Raw genomic sequence first — 16,595 nt, 5'->3', positions numbered from 1 at the left:
AGCCAGCCAGCCAAAACAAGACTTCCTTTTCCTTCTTTTATACAATGTATTTATTCATACATAACCGTAGTTTATCCTGGTCCCTCAGTAGGAAATGTTCGCCCCTATCTTTTTCTCCTTTCACTTTTTGTAATTCCTACTCTTAGTTGAGGGTTTAGCTTGGATTTAGCTTGGGTTTAGCCTAAGGCATAGCTTGAGGGCCACCTACCCCTTGAAGTCTTCCTCTTGTCTCCAAATTAATCACTTCTTTTAATCCCTCTTTCTGTTTAACTTTCAAGCTGGCACTTTGCCTTAATGTTATATGGAGCTTTTTTTTAAGTTTATTTTTATTTATTTTGAGAGAGAGAGAAAGAGCAAGTGGGGGAGGGCAAGAGAGAGAGAGAGGGAGGGAGACAGAATCCCAAGCAGGCTCCACACTGTCAGCCCAGAACCCGGTGTAGGGCTCAAACTCACGAAACATGAGATCGTGACCTGAGCCGAAATCAAGAGTCAGACCCTTAACTGGTTGACTGAGCCACCTAGGCGCCCTAGAGGTTTTTAACATATGGTTTGTTTCTTCCTCAGAGCAAAGTTCTGAGCAGTCAGAAAGAATATTTTCATTGCTGTTTTAAAACACAGCTATTTGGGGCGCCTGGGTGGCGCAGTCGGTTGGGCGTCCGACTTCGGCCAGGTCACGATCTCGCGGTCCGTGAGTTCGTTCGAGCCCCGCATCAGGCTCTGGGCTGATGGCTCAGAGCCTGGAGCTTGCTTCCGATTCTGTGTCTCCCTCTCTCTCTGCCCCTCCCCCGTTCATGCTCTGTCTCTCTCTGTCCCAAAAATAAATAAACGTTGAAAAAAAAATTAAAAAAAAAAAATAAAACACAGCTATTTGAGGGGCGCCTGGGTGGCGCAGTCGGTTAAGCGTCCGACTTCAGCCAGGTCACGATCTCGTGGTCCGTGAGTTCGAGCCCCACGTCAGGCTCTGGGCTGATGGCTCAGAGCCTGGAGCCTGTTTCCGATTCTGTGTCTCCCTCTCTCTCTGCCCCTCCCCCGTTCATGCTCTGTCTCTCTCTGTCCCAAATAAATAAATAAACGTTGGAAAAAAAAAAAACACAGCTATTTGATATGTCATCAAGGTTTACCATAGGAAATTTAGAAAATACAGACTTGTAAAGAGAAAAAGAAAAACTATTCCCATCATCTAAAATTAGTCAATGTTAACTGTGAATCTATCTCTTTAGACTGTTTTTCTTGCATTTATACAAATGTGACTTTTCAAATATGGAATTTATATGGCATATACTGGTTTTTAACTTAAGCACATAGGTTTTTTTGTTTTTTTAAGTAAGCTCTATGCCCAGTGTGGGTCTTGAACTCGTGATCCTAAGATGGAGAGGTACATGCTCTACCAGCTGCCCCAAGCACGTAGTATTTATTGCCAAGCAAAGAAAATTGTTTCATTGTGCTTAATAACTACATAGTATTCCATTGTGTGGGTGTGCAAAATGTATTTATTTACCCAGTCCTCTACTGTTGGGCATTTAGGTTATTTTCAATAGTTTGCACTTAAGTGAACATACTTTTACAAATAAAATTTGTCCATATTTCCAAGGATACTTACATTCTAAAAATCTTGATTACATACTGACAAATTTGCCACAGAAAGGTTAAGCCAGTAAAACTCTTCTAAACTAATAATAAATACTATTTATTGCACCTTCACAGCCTGTCTGCTTTACATTTTTACATCTTTACACTGATCCCATGGCCATAGGTTTTACTCCCATAGTCAGATGGGGAAACTGGGATCCAAGGAGTTAAGTAACTTACCTGAGGTCATAGTTGGTGAAACGTGGAACTTAGATTCACACTCAAGTAGGTCTGATTTCAGTATTTTTTTCTAGTCCCTAGAAAAAATAGTGTGTTTTTTACACTATGTTCCTATATCAGATTGGGTTTCCCCCCAAAGTTCAGACAGACGAACATTTTATTTTTTTTTTTTAATGTTTATTTATTTTTGAGAGAGAGAGGGAGACCCAGAATCTGAAACAGGCTCCAGGCTCCAAGCTGTCAGCACAGAGCCAGACGCGGGACTCAAACCCACAAACCGTGAGATCGTGACCTGAGCCGAAGTCGGACACCTCACTGACTGAGCTACCCAGACACCCCCAACATTTGGATTTAAACATTTCAATTTGCTGGGTCAACCTTTCTCTGTCCCACAGGAATCGGGCTCCACCTCCCTTTCTGGGTAGGTGTGCAATTGGGGTAAGGGCAGCTGAGATGCTTGCCTTGTAGCATTTCTTGTGTGACATTCTTCTCTCTGCTCAGAGGTTATGCATGGGTCATAAGTCTGTGAGCTGCCTAAAGGCAGGGGTTCCCTAGCCTAGAATATTCAATAGAACAAAAACCCCATGGAGGCTGCCTTTTCTACTGTAGCAGAGCCTTCCTACTTGGAGAAGGTCTAGGATCAGAGGTCCCCAAAGTGTCAGATGCCACACCTGAGTTTTCTTCGTAGGTCACACTTATTCTAGAATGTGGTGGTGTTGCCCAGACATACAAATCACCTAGATTGCTTCTAAAATGGTTGTGGTCCAGCGGTGTCTGCTGGGTGGAAATAAACATGTCAGAAGGGCTCACTGAGGCTAAAGCACTGGCATTGTTTTGAGGCTACCACTATGTATATTTTTAAGACATAAGGAAATACAGGGGTGCCTCGGTGGCTCGGTCAGTTCAGTATCTGACTCTTGATTCGGGCTCAGGCTATCATCTCACGGTTCGTGAGTTCAAGCCCCACATCAGGCTCCTCACTGACAGTGCAGAGCCTGCTTGGGATTCTCTCTCCTTCTCTCTGCCCTTCCCCTTCTCATGCTCTGTCTCTCTCCCTCAAAATATATAAATAAACTTAAAAAAAAAAAAAGACACGAAGAAATACAAAAACAGGGACAGAGATCCTGAAGCTGTTGGTTGTCTTAGTGCCTACTAAGATATTCAACACATTAATGTTTTAAACAAAAATGTGTATTATATTGTGGTTGGGCTAGTCACAAATAATTACAGGATTTAAAAAATCTAGGGGCGCCTGGGTGGCTCAGTCGGTTAAGCGTCTGACTTTGGCTCAGGTCATGATCTCACGGTTCATGGGTTCGAGCCCTGTGTCAGGCTCTGGCTGATGGCTCGGAGCCTGGAGCCTGCTTTGGATTCTGTGTCTCCCTCTCTCTCTGCCCTTCCCCTGCTCATGCTGTGTCTCTGTCTCAAAAATAAATAAATGTTAAAAAATAATTTAAAAAAAAATCTATATTAATTTGTGGTATACTGTCTGAAGTGTGCCCCAGGAATAGGACATAGATGTATTAAAAGTTGTTTGACAAATATCTTCTTCCATTTCTGTTGGTAACTATCTGTGTAACCTGGGGAGAAAACACCAAAAGTCCCCCATTCAAGAGAGGCCAGGACAAATGCCTTCCCCTCCCCTAGCTTTACCATGGATCAGGCCCAGTCCTGGCCAGTGTTATCTTTTTTTTTTTTTTAATGTTTATATATTTTGAGAGAGAGAGAGAGAGAGAGAGTAGGGGAGGGGCAGAGAAAGAGGAAGAAGGCGAGAGAATCCCAAGTAGGCTCTGAGCTGTCAGCATAGAGCCTTAAGGGGCTGTGAGATCGTGACCTGAGCCAAAATCCAGAGTCAGATGCTTAACCAACTTAACCGACTGAGCCACCCAGGCACCCCCCCTTGGCCAGTGTTATTCTTACCAGACATATGCAAATACAGCAAATGACTCGTTAAAGAAGTGTCATCAAAAGACTGCATCAAGTAAGGACATAAAACCCAGGTTATGAGGACATCTGCAAACGTAGGAGAGGGTCCTTCCCTAAAGTGAAGGGACAAATTAACCATCATTTGTGAGCTGTGATCTGTGCGTGTACATATACATCGTGAAGGCAGAGGTTTTGTCTTTTTGTTCACTTCAGCACTTTAGAACAAATAAATACATGCATGAACACACAGGTAAGGAACCACCCATTTTCTTTGTTTAAAAGATAACCTAAAATTTCCAGTTTTAAAAAAGGAAACAGTGCAGGGCACTTGGGTGGCTCAGTCGGTTAAGTGTCCGACTTCGGCTCAGGTCGTGATCTCACAGTTTGTGGGTTCGAGCCCCATGTCAGGCTCTGTGTTGACAGCTCGGAGCCTGGATCCTGCTTCGGATTCTGTGTCTGCCTCTCTCTCCCCCACTCACACTCGCTCTCGCTCTCGCTCTCTCTCTCAAAAAAAAAATTTTTTTTAAGTTAAAGAGACGGTGAGAATAAAATCCTTTTTAGCGGGAAGATAAGGAAAATATGTAAGGAGTCATTTCTCCCACATCTGACACTCTTCACATCATCTCACGGAACGATTCTTGGGTGCTTGAGGCATGGCATCACCTGGTGGCCAGGCTCCGTTCCCACAGCTCTTGATTCTGAAGCAGGGCCCGAGGTTGGTAGTTCTGACAAGTTCCCTGCCCATCCAGGAGAATTTGAGAATCTCTGATGTTCAGTTAATTTCTCAAAAAAGTCTATAACGTAGGTGCTGTTTCCACGTCACAGTTTAGGCAACTGACCCAGAGAGGTCAAACACACACAACTTGCCGAGATTAAACAGCCAGTAAGTGGTGGGATTGAGACTGGAGTCTGGTGGGTATCAATGCCTGCAGCCCTAACTCCTGTACTGGAAAGGATGAGAGGCAGGAAGGTGGAATATCCGAGAGGCTGGAGAGTCTTTCTAGACTAAGATAGGCGGAGAGGTAGTGGGAAAGGTGGAAGAGGGCTGAGTCAAGTTGCCTGGGGGTACTGGGGAGGCAGGGGTAGGTTGGTCTGAAAGCCTTCCGGGGAAGAAGACTCTCTCCCCTCTTTCTCTGATGCGGGGCTTTAAGTCAATTATCACCGTCTTTGGAATGCTGATCTGCTCTCCAGCCTGTTAGAAGGGCCCTTTTGCATTCAGAAATCTCTGTTCCTTTACTGTCAAACTTTAGAGTTTACTTTTGGAATTAAGTTTTATTTTCCCTAGGTTTTGGGAATTAGCTCTTGAATCTTGAAAGAGTCAGCCTTACCTAACTACTGAATGAAGTTCTTCCTGTGACATTCAAAACTTTTACCGATGTCATTTGAGCAGTCAAGACTATATTAATGTCTGAAGGGTGCTCTTGGAGGTGGCATTTATTTTATAATGTGAGGCCTTCACTACCCACAGCGCTTCCACTCCATTTTTGAAATTTATTTGCCTCGCTAGTTCTCATGGGGTAATATATCATGAGTCAAAAAGGACAGTGAAATAAATCCCTCTAGAATACTTGGGCTCCCAGTTTTCTGTCAGTCACAGCCTCTTAGCTATTCCGCGTCCTCCATTCTAAGACTTCTTCTGGTGAGAACATGGGTCAGAGAGAAGCCATGAAGACAAGCATTTATTGAAGTGCTGGTGGCTGGAGATCTGGGACCAAAACAGAATCCACCCGTCCACCCATCCTCCCTCCTTCCTTAGAATGAGCAGGGGAGAGGCAGACAGAGAGAGCGAATCTTAAGCACACTCAGCAAGGAGTCCAGGCGGGGGCTGGATCCCATGATCCTGGGATCGTGACCTGCGCTGAAATCATAAGCCAGGTGCTCAACCAGCTGAGCCGCCGAGGCACCCCCAGAATCCTAGCTTCTTAAGGCAAATTAACTTGCAGCCTCTTGCCTTCCCTCACACCAGAGAGCACTGTGTGCTCGTGGGGGCAGAAGGGGGTAGTAGTGAGTGATGCTCACTTCTTAAGTCCCAGCTGAAAATTGGAAAGTTAGAACTAGAGGGCACCCGAGCTTGTCAGGTCCATCAGATTTCCCATTTCACAGATGAGGAATTTGAGGCCCAAGGGAGGAGATGACTTCCCCAGGGTTCCACAGTTAGTGGTAGGGCCAGTTGAGTGATTTCCACTCAAATGTTCTTTCCACTGCACCCAGCCAGTTACACCTGTGCTTCAAGCAGAGTTTGGTGCTGAGTGGTTTTCACAAGGGTTTCAGACTAGACTCGCATCCCTTAGGACATCTGGATGTTGACATTGCCCAGATAATGTTGACATTATCTCTCTCCCTGGATTCTGATTGTTCAAGATCCTCCCGACTGAGCAAAGGAGTCCCCAGTGTAGATATTGGTCCCTAACCTTCCTCCAACCAAGCCTTTGGTCCTCCTCCTTCCACCTGCTCGCTACCTGACAGCCATACCGTCTCAGGTAGATCCCTGAAGCATGTTCTTGTAATTTCTTAAAGAGCCCTTAATGCTCAACTTTCATGGTGTGTGTGAAAGAGAAAAATGAATATGTAGTATGTCAATGTATCCCCTGAGTCCTCACTGTCCTGCAAATCTGTGGAACAGACCAGAAGTCCCAGACTTTTACATTTCGTGAGCCAGTAAAAATTCCTCCCAGTTTTTCAGAACCTACATAGGGTTAACAACTCATTTTGCTACATAAGAACATTTTTAAAAAATTTCTTTTAATGTTTGTTTTTGACAGAGACAGAGTGCGAGCAGGGGAGGGGTAGAGAGAGAGGGAGACACAGAATCTGAAGCAGGCTCCAGTCTCTGAGCTGTCAGCACAGAGCTGGATGTGGGGCTTGAACCGTGAGATCATGACCTGAACCAAAGTCGGACCCTTAACGGACTGAGCCACCCAGGTGCTCCATGTAAGAACATTTTTAAAAACCAACACTGTTCACTACCATTACTTTTTTTTTTTTTTAACTGTGGTAAAATACACATAACATAAAATCGACCTGTTTTCACCAGTTTTGAGTATCCAGTTCTGTGGCATTAAATTCATTCATGTTGTCCCACCATCATCACCATCATTGTCTCCAGAATGTTTGCATCTTCTCCAATTGAAGCTCTGTTCCCATTAGACTTGAACTCCCCATTCTCCCCTCTCCCAGCCCCTGGCAACCACCTTTCTACACCATTTTATTCTCTTTAAAAAAAAATTTTTTTTAACATTTATTTATTTTTGAGAGACAGTGAGAGACCGAACATGAGCAGAAGAGGGGCAGAGAGAAAGAGGGAGACACAGAATCCGAAGCAGGCTCCAGGCTCCGAGCTGTCAGCACAGAGCCCCACGTGGGGCTCGAACTCACAAACCGTGAGATCATGACCTGAGCTGAAGTCAGACACTTAACCGACTGAACCACCCAGGCACCCCCACCATTTTATTTTCAAAGGATGCTTATGGCCTTTATTTTCATAATGTAACGATAAGAGGCATTTCTTTAACATTGAGAAAAAGTAACCTTATGAAGAGCCCATTCCATGGCCCACTGCAGTAAGTGACCCCTGTACCCTGTGTGACCCAGACCCGCCATGCAGTGATCGGACTGGACACGGGGCGGGAAGGTGGCAGGTACACTGGAGTGCTGAGAGTTTTGGTGAAGCATGCTCTCAAGCACCCACTGAGGTTTTGGGGGGGCGCAAAAAGCCAAATTCTGGAACAGCTGACTCCTCCACTAATTCATCAGCAAGTTTAGGGAGCTGCAATTTTTTCCTGCCCAGCTGCTGGTGCTTCCTTCCCCAAACAAGCTCTGCTGAGTGTGGGGGAGGGGAAGCCCTCCAAGGGGCCCTTGTAGGGGGCGCGGTGGGGGCAGGGCTGTACTTTCTTTTCTTTAAGGAACCTGACCCGACTTTAAGGTCAGACCACGGCAGAGTGGGAGCTGCAGGGTTACCTCTTCCCTGTTGATTCATCTCACTGTCCTCCTCCCCCAGCCTTAATGATCTTTCCATTACAGAACCCAGACCAGGAAGTGCATGACAGGTCGCAGCTGCAGACACATGGCTGGGAGGCCTGGGCTCCGAGCCAGTGGTGGGAGGGTCTGAGCTCTCTTTACAGCAGCGGGACCCTACACACACACACACACACACACACACACACGCACGCATGCACGCACACGCACGCACACACTCATGCATGCACACACTCAGGCACTTGAGCTAGTTCAGTGGAAGGTGTTCTGTGTTGTAACAGTTGGTGGCCAGTTGTACTTTTGCTTTGAGTTCAGGACTTGATTTTTACTAAAGGCAGAAGACCACCACCTGAGTGTCCAGATCCCCTCAGCTTACAACCCACACAAGTGGTCCTTACTGGGTTTGGGATTCTTTCGGGGGGGGGGGTTTCCATCATTGAGCAGAGGCTCTTTGGCTCCTTTTCCCAAAACAGGACCCATTTAATATGGCTTTAGAAGCTTCCCAGATGTCCAGGAGAGTTATTAGGCATAGTATTAATACCTCCAAAATTGTCAGTTTTTCTTATGATTCTATCAAAATGCAAGGTTCAGAACCTCTTTTGGGGGATGGTTTAGTTGCAAGAGCATGGGCTTTGCAAACACACAGTTCTGGGTGCAAATCTTAATGAGCAGAGCCTCCTCTGACCATCTTCTTTGGGGATGGCTCCTTCCACATGCAAGTTTGCTCAGGAAATGTTAATTTACCCTCAACTGTGTCCTGGGGGGCAGTTGTCACACAGGAGTTTCTGTCTCCACCGCCAGCTGTGTTGTTGGCTTTCTTCCCTGAATCTGCCAAGGCCGGATTCCTCTGGTGCCAAATGTGAACCCCGGTGACACCAACTTCTAGGAACTGTGAGCTTAGACCGCCCTTCCCCGTAGCTGCGGGGCACCTCCCTTTGCTCTGGGGTGAGTGGGCTCTGTGCTTCCTGCGCCTCTTAAGTGAACTTGCCTCAGAGCAGCTAAGGTAGGCGGGAGAGAAGCATCGCGTACTGACAATTGCTTTGGGAAATGGGGATAGGAAGAGATTTCTTCGGGCTCCATCCGTAGTGTGTCAGTAAATATTTGGCGAGAGAGCTTTTGCTGGCAGAGAGGAAGAAGGGAAGTTTCTTTTAAAACAGCTCTTGGGCACATTCCTTTGTTAATCACTTAATTATGGTCCTTCTCCCCAATGGGTGAGTGCTTTGCCCTTGGTGGGAGGTAGAAGGGACGTGGGGGACACGGGTGCTGATGGGGGCACAGTCCTCAGGAGGGGGAAAAAAAAACTACAGGTACGAGGAGGCACCACATAGAACCCATAGAACCCGGCGCGCGGGCTCGAATCCTGGACTCCATCCTGACTCTCATCTGGTTGAAAGTTTACACAGACCTCGCTGGGCTCAGGGCGCTCTCGGGTGGGGTCTCCCGAGTGGGGTTCTGCGTGCCTGGGCCTCCTCCTGCCCAGATACTGGGGAGCTGTTTTGGGGGGTCTTGGGGCGGGCGCGAGGCCCCGCGCTGAGGCTTTGGCCAGCGCAGGCGGCTCTGCACTAAATTACAGTGACGAGGTGGGACACACAAAAGACCAAAATCTTTTTTTAATAAAAACAAAACAAAACTCCGGCCCCAAGCCCCTGGGCTGCTGAATGGCGATGGCTTCCTGTCAGGATTAGCCGGGCCGCCTGGGCCTGTGTGCACTGCCTTTCTCCTCAGGAAATACCTTTAGTAAGCCCCGGTGGGGTCCCCATGGCAACGCGCGAGGGGACCTGCTGACAGAGGCCATTCAGCCCGCCATTGTTCCTCGGCCCCTTTGTCGGGAGCTGTATTGCTGCCCCTCTGGCAAACACAGCAGTTTGCACCGTTTTGTCAGGCTGAATGTGGAGTTTTTACATTTTAATGGGTTCTTCTGGCAGTGGCCCATTTGCATGCAAAATGTTCCCTCGTACTTCTTTCCCTTTTTTTCTATTAAAAAAAAAAAAAACCTACACTCCAAATCTCCTGGGTCGGTGGGGGGACTGGTGAATGCAGCCGGATCAGGGTGTCCGACCCTGCTAATTGATTTGGTGTTCTGCCTCCCCTATCACACATGCCTGTGCTCCCCATTTCTGCAGCTTTCACTGTATGTTGGGGATATCGTGGGCACAGGGAATCCTGTATCTTTAGGGCTTCCTCTCTGTACCCCTGCTTGTAGGAGGATAGTCATTCCCTGGGATTTCAGTGAGATCCCCACTCTGGCCTGGCCTTGCCAGACTAAAGTAAGTTTTCAGTTCCATTTCAAAGCCAAAATAACGTAATAAAAAACCTCTGCAGAGGGCTCCCGGAGCCCTGCCGCGCTGTTCTGTGTTCCTTTTAAGTTGCCTTCAAAGCCACCCGGAGTTCCTCCCCCACCCACAATTGCCCCCTCATTTATCTCTGGGGAGTTTGTGCCAAAACTGTAAACATTCCTGGACCACCAGTTCCCCCATGTTACCGAAGAGAATGGGCCGTTCTCCCCTAATTTTCTTAACCCAGAAATCCAAAATCAAAAGGATTTCATAAGGATGACAGCAATCACGACCCCGAGACAACAGGTCTGGACTTTGTTAAGGGCTGGTTATCCTTTGGAATGTAGGATGTTGATGACACCACTCCTCACCACAGAGGGTAGAGAAGATGCATATTTATGGGACCAGCCCACAACCAAGCAGCATGAATAAGCACAAGATAAAGTCGTGAAAATCCGTAGGTCCTAGGAAGGCACATTAAGAATAGGACGAAGATTGGAGTTGGGGGTGTCTCATAAGAGTGAGTCTTAAAGTCTTAGAGGAGTGAGGGAGAGAGTGGAGGAAACAGGCATTGTTGGAGAAAGCAAAAATAAGAGGGCCAGGGAGGGCAGTGGCTTGGCCAAAGAGGCTAGGAGATTGGACAGCTGAGGTTGGGAGGTGTGGTTGAGGGGCTCCAGATGGTGGAGGAGGAGGAAATAAACCGAGGTCCCCAGGAGTGTGAGGGCATGGAACGCAGGGCGCCCAGGCAGAGAGGTTGGGGCTGGAGAGCTGGGGGCAGTCGGATGTGTGACCAGGAGAGCTGGCCCCTGTGCCTGATGTTCTTAATCTTCCGCAGCAGAGTCAGGCAGAGGTCATCAGAGGTCATCAGCTCCGCTGTAAACTGTATTCAGAGGTGAGGGTCTTAGGGCAAGAGAAGGTGTCAGGTGACCCAGAATTGAGCCAGGGACACAGTGAGGGAGGGACTGTGCTGTCCACCTGTGGCCAAAGCCACAGTAAGTACCTCGAGTGGGTCACCTGTCACTGTCCCAAGTGCTGAGTGGAAAGTGTGACACTGTGGAGGGGCCCAGGCCCTGGCAGACCCAGCATCGAGAGCCAGCGCTGATCCCTGTTTTGTGACTTTGAGAGAAGTCCTTCAATCTCTTTTTTTCTTTTTCTTTTCTTTCTTTCTTTCTTTCTTTCTTTCTTTCTTTTTTTTTTTTTTTTGTATTTAGATGGGAATGAACACCAATAACATGAACATGAATTAACATGCCTTTTGGAGTATCAAGTGCCATACCAAAATAGGGCATTATTCTTAGTCCCAAGCCTGCCCCCACCCCCCATTTTCTCACTTGCCAAATGTGCACATTGATACCTGCTCAGCTTTAGAGGGTAGATGAGTGTGGACAGAAAAATGCATGTATAAGTTAAAAAGCCCTAAAGCATAAGGTAGAAGTGGTGAGCTGGAGGGAATGAGAAGACAGGATAAGGTCAAAGCAGTCAACTTCAGAAGCTCATACGAGGAAGTAGGAGACATGAGTGCCGTTAGGATAAGGATTTCGGTCACTTTTCAGGAGTCAGGGATTGCAAAAGCAAAGTGAGGGTAGAGAATATTTTTCAAAGTGATAGACATGGGCTCTGGACATGTGTGGACTCTGGAGAGCCAGGCCGCCCGCTTTTGAATCCCAGCTTGGCCACTTACTAGCTAGGTGGGCCATCTTGGACGAATACTGGATCTCTTTGTGCCTCTGTTGTCCCCTCTATAAAACGAGGGTAATAGTGGTACCTGCTTCACAGGGTTGTGGTGATTAAATGTGCTTGGCATGCGGGGAGCTTCGTGTCCATAGGGTAGAGATCATAATAGTATGTACCTTATAAGGGATGGAACTAGAGTCTGTGTTAAAAGCTTACAGTAAGCGCGCTGTAAATATCGGCCAGTATTAATTAGCATGATCATTTTCAGTATTGTTTATGATCCCAAGATAATATAGGGGAAAACACATAGTAAATTGCAAAGTGCTATGCAAATATGTTGTTATTCTTCACCGGGTTCATATTAAGTTGTGAAGTTTGGAGATGGATAACTCAAACCAAATTGGCTGTTATGGGACCAGAGCTGGTAAAGTGGCATTTCAAAATACATTTTCGGGTGTGTTTGTCTGTGGCAGGAAAGGTCTGCATTCTTGGTCTGCAGAGAAATGTGTTCCCTGGGACTTCTTTAGTGCTTCTGTTCTATCTATTACCCACCTCACAGGTTAGAATCATTATTTTTTGCTATTTTCTGCCGTGAACCTCTGGTCCAGGCAGGCCATACGCTCTAACCTCGTCTCCTACTCTCCTTCATCTCCAGGCACATCCCATCCTTTTCTGCTCCCCCCAAAGTTTATACTCCCAATCTTAATTCTTTTTTTTTCTAAATTTATTTATTTATTTTGAGAGAGAGAGAAAGAGAGAGAATCCCAAGCAGGATCTGAGCTGTCAGTGCACAGCCTGACACAGGGCTTGAACTCATGAACCATGAGATCATGATCTGAGCCAAAAGTCAAGAGTCAGATGTTTTACCATTTAACTAATGAGCCACCCAGGTGCTCCTCCCCATATAAATTCTTTTTTTTTTTTAATGTTTTTATTTATTTTTGAGAGAGAGAGAGAGAGAGAGAGAGAGAGAGAGGCGGGGGGAGGGGCAGAGAGAGAGGGAGAATCTAAAGCAGGCTCCAAGCTCTGAGCTGTCAGCACAGAGCGCATCTCAGGGCTGGAACCCACAAACCGTGAGATCATGACCTGAGCCAAAGACGGACGCTTAACCAACTGAGACACAAAGGAGCCCCTCCCCATCTAAATTCTTAATTTTTTCCTCCCCTTTCCCTACTAGTATGTCCAGCCTCTGCTGTGAACACTGCTATCTGCTCTGACCACCAATACTTTTTTTGTTTAAGTTCTGTAACCTCAGAGGCTGTGTTGGATTGCCTGTACTGGGTTCTCATGTTCTTCTCCAGTTGTCTCATGTTGCAATATAAAATGCCTCATCCGTGTCAAGGTGTTGTGTAAATCTTACCACCCTGGTTAGAGCAAGGCATAGGTTTGCTCCTTTGTTTAATCCATGTCTTTTCCTTGCACAGTAACCAGGGCTCACAGAAAGCACCCAATGACAGCTATTTTGAAGAAAGCTCCCTGTCTTCTCCTTGGATTTTTGGGGACTAGGGTCTCATCTTCTCATAAGAATGACAAATTTTGTATGGCTTTGGGCCTCCTTGGAGACTCCGTTCCTCCCCCTTGCACAGTGTCTGCTCATGGCTGGTGGGAGACTCAGATTTAGAATCAAGAACTTGGATCTAATCCAATGTACCCAGGGCAGAACTGCCTGCTGGAGGACAGTGGCAGATTTCTGGCCAGTCGTGCCACAAGCAAAATGGTACATCCTATTGGTTTGTTGGGAATTGCAAAGCCCTGGTATTTTGGAGAAATGTAGGAAGCGATGGGAGACTCAGGAGGGCTCCATTAGCATTAATCATGTTCCTAGACCTGAGAGCACCATGGAAAACACTGCTCCCCTTTCTAGCTGCTTCCCTGAGGACTGTGAAAAAGTGTGGGTCCCTGATCTGCTCCTACTTTTCCCTGGGGAATAGAGAGGCTCTGTTAGAGAAGTAGGACAGGATTGATGATTGGTGTAGGAATCCCTTCCACTCTCACTAAAGCAGGTACTGGATCCAGCCTGCACAGCCTTCCACAGTGCACCTGCCATCCACACTGTCCCAGGAACCTGCCTCAGGACCAGAGGCCTCCTCAGTCTCCCAGACAGCCTTTGTTCGCTCCTGTTTTCTGAAGAGTTGGCCAAGGTGTTGGCAGCCTTAATCCTCTGGGGATATTCAAGTCAAGCCCTAACCCTACCCCTAACCTTCCCGCTCCCAGTGATGAGAAGAGTGACCCCATGCTGTGGGCATCAGAACACAATGCATCTTTTTCCACAATGTACTTTGAACACATTGCACGTAGGGCCCGTAAGAGTGGATGTTGTTATCTGACTCACAGCCAAACACCTTCATCCTCAGGCTAGGTCATCACAGAATCCAGATACCAAATGTCCTCCAGCCTCCGTTTCCCACCTAATCTCTAAGGAAACAAGAGGCAGAAAGCAAGTGTTCTGGCTTGCTGCTTCCCTCACAGCATCCCCATTCCAATTAACCAGGTTCTCCAAGAGTTGGAATGTTGGTTTCAGGTGGCCAAGCAATACACTTGGCTTTCTTTTCTTCGTCTTTCATGGCCAGCCCAATAAAGGTGTCAGCTCCTTTCTTGCTACCTGACAGCCAACAACAAATATAGCCCTGGCCTGCTGGCCTTGACCAGAGAATAGTCCGCTCAGATGGAGCACAGATATAAGGGCCTTTCCCAGTGGGGACATAAATGGAGGACACTACCAAAACCAAAAGGAGAATAGAGAGTAGTGACTGAATTGTTACATTGAGCAGTGATGCCCTTGCATCAGCCACCACACATAGGACTTCCCAAGGCCAGGACCGCTATTGAGGGCAGTGATGCAGACAGGCAGGGTCCAGTAAACCAGCGAGTGCTTTGTTACCTTTCTGTCACCTAGAAGAAAGTGGCATTATCCCTGCCTTATAAATAGAGACACTGACACACATCCAAGAGCACTATTAGCCATGAAAAAAAAAAAAATACACTCTAAACCCAAGAGCCGTAGGCTGAATTTTGGCCATAAGCTAAATTCAGTTCAAGACCTATTGGGTATTTTCGGCTTGTGACATTGTTAGGCACTCTGGAAAAATTATAATAAGCAGTTCTGCTCTGAATTGCTTTCTGTTTCTTAGGAGAGGAACACAGGGACACTTGTGACTCTTAGGAAACAACATACCCAAGTGTGCATCAACCAATGGATGGATAAATAAAATATGGTATATCCATACAATGGAATATTATTTGGCCATTAAAAGGAATGAAGTAGTGAGACATGCTACAGCATAGAAGAACGTTGAAAGCATTACGCTAAATGGAAGAAGGCAGTCACAGACCATATAATGTAGGATTCCATTCATATGAAATATCCAGTATAGGCATATCTATAGAGATGGAAAGCATCAAGCTTCCTAGGCTGAGGGAGAGGGTAGAAGATGGCATGTGACTGCCAGTGGGTATGGAGTTTGTTTTGGAGATGATAAAAATGTTCCAAAGTTAGGGGTGCCTGGGTGACTCGCGTCTGACTCTTGGTTTCAACACAGGTCATGATCTCTCAGTTTGAGCCCGCCATCGGGCCCTCTGCTGTCTGTGCAGAGCCTGCTTGGCATTCTCTCCCTCTCCCTCTCCCTCTCTCTCTGCCCCTCCCCAGCTTGGGCTTGCGCTCTCTCTCTCTCTCTCTCTCTCTCTGTCTCTCAAAATAAATAAATAAACTTAAAACAAAAAAAATTTTTTTAAGTTCTAAAGTTCAATTGTGAGGGCGCCTGGGTGGCTCAGCAGGTTAAATGTCCAGCTTCAGCTCAGGTCGTGATCTCATGGTTCATGAGTTCAAGCCCAGCCGGCCTCATGCTCCATGCCGACAGTGTGGAGCCTGCTTGGGATTCATTCATTCATTCATATTCTCTCTCCCTCTCTCTCCCTCTCTCCTTCCCTCCCTCCCTCTCCCCCCTTCTCTCTGCCCCTCCCCTGCTCTCATCCCCCCCACTCAAAATAAATTAAATAAATAAGTAGACTTTAAAGTTAGATTGTGGTGATGGTTGCATAACTCTGTGAATATACTAAAAAAAATCGAATTATGTGCTCTAAATGGGTGAATTTTCTGGTATGTGAATATATCTCAATAAAGATGTTTAAAAAAGAAACAAGATGGTATGTGATCGAGTGTGAATTTGTGTGGTTTGTACAGTATGTTTTACAGACAGTTGGGGTGGCAACACTAGGGACAAGAGGAGGCTTCCTGGCTGGCTTTGATGGTGCACTTTGAGCAGTCGGGGGGGGGGGGGAGGGCTAGAGAATCACAACGCTGACAGTCTTGAGCAGAAGTAAGTTTTGTTGTGAGAGAAGAATGCAGTTGGGCTGAAGAACAGCCAGCCTTGAAGCAGAGGGTGGGGAGAAGAAGGGTGCGTGGAGAGGTGGGAACAGATTGTCAATGAGCCTTGAATGCCAGGCAAGGATTGTGATTTAATCCTATACACAGTACAGGATCTTGATCAGGAGAATTGAGGGACAAAACTCCAGAGGCAGAGAAAAGAAAGGTGGTCCTTGAGGCTGTTTATTTATTTATTTATTTAACAAATTGCTTCAATCTTGTTTTTTGTTTTTTGTTTTTTTAATTTATTTACTCTTGAGAGGGGTGCCTGGGTGGCTCAGTCAGCTAAACGTCCAACTTCTGCTCAGGTCATGATGTCATGGTTCATGGGTTCAAGCCTTGCATCGGGCTCTTTGCTGACAGCTCAGAGCCTGGAGTCTGTTTCAAATTCTGTGTCTCCTTCTCTCTCTCTGCCCCTCCACCGCTCATGCTCTGTCTCTGTCTGTCTCTCTCTCTCTCAAAAATAAAACAAACATTAAAACGAAATTTAAAAAAATGTTTTATTTATTCTTGAGAGAGAGAGAGAGAGAGAGAGAGAGAGAGAGAGACTCCCAAGCAGGCTCTGCGCTGTC

General features: G+C 46.6%; 1 protein-coding gene across 1 annotated transcript in view; it reads left to right on the top strand.

Moving 5' to 3' along the window:
* Nucleotides 1-16,595, top strand: part of FGFR1 (fibroblast growth factor receptor 1) — a 50,689-nt gene that overhangs the window by 15,624 nt on the left and 18,470 nt on the right. The gene's annotated exons all lie outside the window — the stretch shown is intronic.

Source organism: Lynx rufus, unplaced genomic scaffold (assembly GCF_022079265.1).
Source record: "Lynx rufus isolate CCGP_SWC_20201006 ecotype Redwood Valley unplaced genomic scaffold, mLynRuf1.p SCAF_3, whole genome shotgun sequence".
Lineage (NCBI taxonomy): Eukaryota > Metazoa > Chordata > Mammalia > Carnivora > Felidae > Lynx > Lynx rufus.
The sequence above is the reverse complement of the archived record's forward strand: the minus strand, read 5'-3'. Positions and strand labels throughout refer to the sequence as shown.